Here is a 3,804-nt window from a genome sequence, read left to right as displayed (position 1 = left end):
GGTGTAGGCCATAGGTGCAGGGGTGAGACGATTCACCAGAGACAGAGGGGAGCAGAACAAGTGGACTGACTGAAATATACTGCTGAGGGGAGCAGCAGGTGAGACAGGAGAGGGCTGCTGTGCCATGTGGGTTGCTCCCTGGCCAGGGATGGAACTCATGCTGCAGTGGCTGCCAATAGCTTCATAGTGCAAGACTTAATCCCTTGCGCCACCAGGAAGCCCGAAAGTATAATTTTCTTACATGTCCTTACTACCTCTATTGGTTCTTGGATGACCTGGGACATAAGCTAGACCAAAGTTCTCCCATGGAGTTTTAAAATTGAAAATAGGAAGACAAAAAGATTCATACTTTTATCCATGAATCATTAACTGCCACAGGATTGTACACAACAACTTAATACCTTGTAAACAACTTAATAACCAGAAAAAAATCAAGTAACTATACTCAAACATTGGATGACAGGCAGTCAGGACTATGAGGACTATGAGGAGGGGAACAAAGGATGTGAATCCTACAGATGCCCCAGCTTGCTGTCTCAAGGCAGTCTCCAGGTATTTCTGCAGGGGGTAACTGAAAGGAAAGCCAACAATCATCCAGAGTTCAGGAGACAGAGGTCCGAGTTTTGGAAGGCTGAACTAAGCAGAGTATCAGAGAGGAAGGCACATGAGAGAGAGTTCCAGAGATCTACAGAGAAGTCCCTCAAGTCTATCACCAAATACTGTTCAGAGTCCAAATGGGTGACTTTCCGTAACCAGGGGGAAAACCACCAGAAAGCAGTATGCAAAACAATTCCTGGAGCTCACTCAGGGCTGGGAATACTTTGTATTCTCACCAGCCAAAATAGACACCTCTTAATACTTGAAAACATTGGATAGAGCTTGCAAAATTGGACTTAGTATTGAGGCAAAATTATCTCTAGACTAAAAATTGATCTGGATTTGCCTTAACACAACTTAAAAACAAGCATCAAAAGGCTCTAACTTCTCCCAAGTAACTTAACTGTTTTCCAGAAAAGCAAATAGATGATTCAACATTATTTAGAGACAAAACAATAAAATCCAGTACTCAGTAAGGTAACATTCAAATTCAATGTTCAAGAAGCAAACAAAAATAACAGGCATGAAAAAAACATGGCTTGGGGCCTCCCTAATGGCGCAAGGGGTTAAGATGGCAGCATAATGAGGCTGTCCACAGCCACCAAGTCACGAGTTCGATTCCCGACCAGGGAGGTGACCCACATGTGCAGCAGACATCTCCTGTCTCGCTTCGCTGCTCCTCTCAGCAGTATCTTTCAGTACATCTGCCTGTTCTGCTCCCCATTCTGTCTCTGATGGGTCCTCTCACCCCCTGTATCTCTGGTCTGTACCCCAGCTCTTGTATGCATAAATAAATAAATCTTAAAAAAAAAAAAAGAAAGGCCTCCCTGGTGCGCAAGGGGTTAAGACGCAACCTATGAAGCTGTCCACAGACTCTGCAGCACAAGTTCAATCCCCAGCCAGGGAGCAAACCACATGGCGCAGCAGACCTCTCCTGACTTGCCCACTACTCCCCTCAGCAGTGTACTTTGGTCAATCTGTGTTCTGTTCCCCACTCTGTCTCTGGTGAATCCTCTCACCTCCCGCCTCTCTGGCCTGTACCCTAGCTCTTGTATGCATGAATAAATAAATCTTTTTTTAAAAAAAGAAAAAAACATGGCTTTTAAGTTGGAAGGGAGATGTGCATAATCAATCAAAAAGAAACAGGCCAGGAAATAACAGAAATGATGGAATTAGCAAAAAAGGTCTTTCGGCTATATACTATTTGAATAGACATTTCACCAAAGAAAGCATACAAATGGCCAAAAAAGACATGATAATATGCTCAACATAATTAGGGAAATGCAACTTGGAATTACAATGCACTGCCAATCTAAGTCGATAAGAATGGCTAAAATTAAAAAGACGAATCATACTCAGTTCTAACAAGGATGTGGAATATCTAGAACTCATACCCTGCTGCAAATGATAAACCATTTTGAAATTATTTGGCAGTTTCTTTCCATGTTTAATTTACATATGACTTAGAAATTTCACTCTTTAGGTATTCACCTAAGAGAAATGAAAACACATGTCCTCATAAGACTTATTTATAGCAGTTGTGTTTGTATTGGCCCCAAACTGGAAAATAAAAAGTGTTATCAACAGATGAATGAATAAACAAATAGGGTACACAACATTTAAAAAAGGAATGAACCACAGATACAACAAATTTCAAGTGAATCTCAAGAGCATTATACCAAATATAAAAAGCCAAAAGCAGAGATTCATACTAATTCCCATAGTATGAAATTATAGATAAGATCAAACCCTTTGCTTTGCAAAGTCTAGCTACTTCAGCCTCTCTGAACTCTATGCAATGACAGAAAGTACATTAGAGGTTCCCAGATGCCAGGTGCGGTAAAGAAATTGTAAAAGGGCAAAAGGCAACTTTTTGTGTGATAGAAAAAATTCCATATCCTGATTGCGGTGATAATCATTGACCATTTTTATTTGCTAAAACTCACCAAACTTTACACTTAAAAATTGTGAATTTTATTGTATCAAAATTATATGTCAGTAAAGTTAATTTTTAAAAATTGGGGGAAATGTTCATTATATGCTATATGAAGTTCTGGGTAACGTATTTAAATTGGTCTTTTTCTAATTGATATATATATATGTGTGGGTATATATATATATATATATATATAATAAGCCTTTCTATCCACATTGAAAATGATTTTTCTCAATTGTCGCTTTTTCTTTAAACATTGTTCATGGTTATTTTCTTTTCAAGGTGTTCAGAATTTTTTTAATCAATTAATTAATTAAGTTTTAATTTATTTATACAAGAACTGGGGTACAGACCAGAGGTGTGGGAGAGTGAGAGGATTCACCAGAGACAGAGCAGGGAGCAGAACAGGCAGACAGACCAAAAGCACTGCTGAGGGGAGAAGCAGACAAAACAGGGTAAGTCTGCTGCACCATTTGGGTATCTCCCTGTCTGGCTGGGAATCGAACCTGTGCTGCAAGGCTGTGGACAGCTTCAGAGTGCTGTGCGTTGAGCATAGGGAGATCCATTGCGCCACCAGGAGACCCGTTCAGAATTTTAAATGGTCATAATTATGTATTTTAAATGGATTCTGGGTTTTGTATTGAGCTAAGATAAGTTTTCCCTAGATTAAAATTACATATTTAAACTTATTTAGTTTAATTTTTTTTAAAGATTTATTTATTCATTATTATTTATTTATTATTTATTTATTATACAAGCACTGGGTACAGTCAGAAGCGCGGGAGGGTGAGAGAATTCACCAGAGCCAGAGCCGGGAGCAGAGCAGGCAGAAGGACCGAAGGACACTGCTGAGGGAGCAGGGGAGCGGGAGGCTGGAGAGGTCTGCGCGCCATGTGGGACCCTCCTCCGGTGGCTGGGGAGTAGCCGGGGATCGAACCGGCTCCGCAGAGGCTGCGGGCAGCTTCGCAACCCAGCGCTCAACCGCTGCGCCACCGGGAGGCCCTAGTTTAATTTTTTTAATAAAAAGATCTTCTCATTTTTCTGCCTTTGTGGTTTTAATTTTTATTTCATACCTTCTACAGTCTCTCTGGAATTTATCTTACTATATGGTTAGCTGGTTGTCTAACACTATATGTTTTTAATTCCTATTTTTTATTAACCCATACAAAATAATTCCATGTTTTCGTTTGTTGACAATAGGTCAGACATTTGCCACATAATGTCTGCCAAAGTGGTTAGTTATAAAAACTCCAGCACCACACTCATCTGAA

The sequence above is a fragment of the Talpa occidentalis genome, unplaced genomic scaffold (assembly GCF_014898055.3).
Source record: "Talpa occidentalis isolate TD23 unplaced genomic scaffold, MPIMG_talOcc4v2.1 talOcc4.5, whole genome shotgun sequence".
In the NCBI taxonomy this organism is placed as follows: Eukaryota; Metazoa; Chordata; class Mammalia; order Eulipotyphla; family Talpidae; genus Talpa; species Talpa occidentalis.
The sequence above is the reverse complement of the archived record's forward strand: the minus strand, read 5'-3'. Positions refer to the sequence as shown.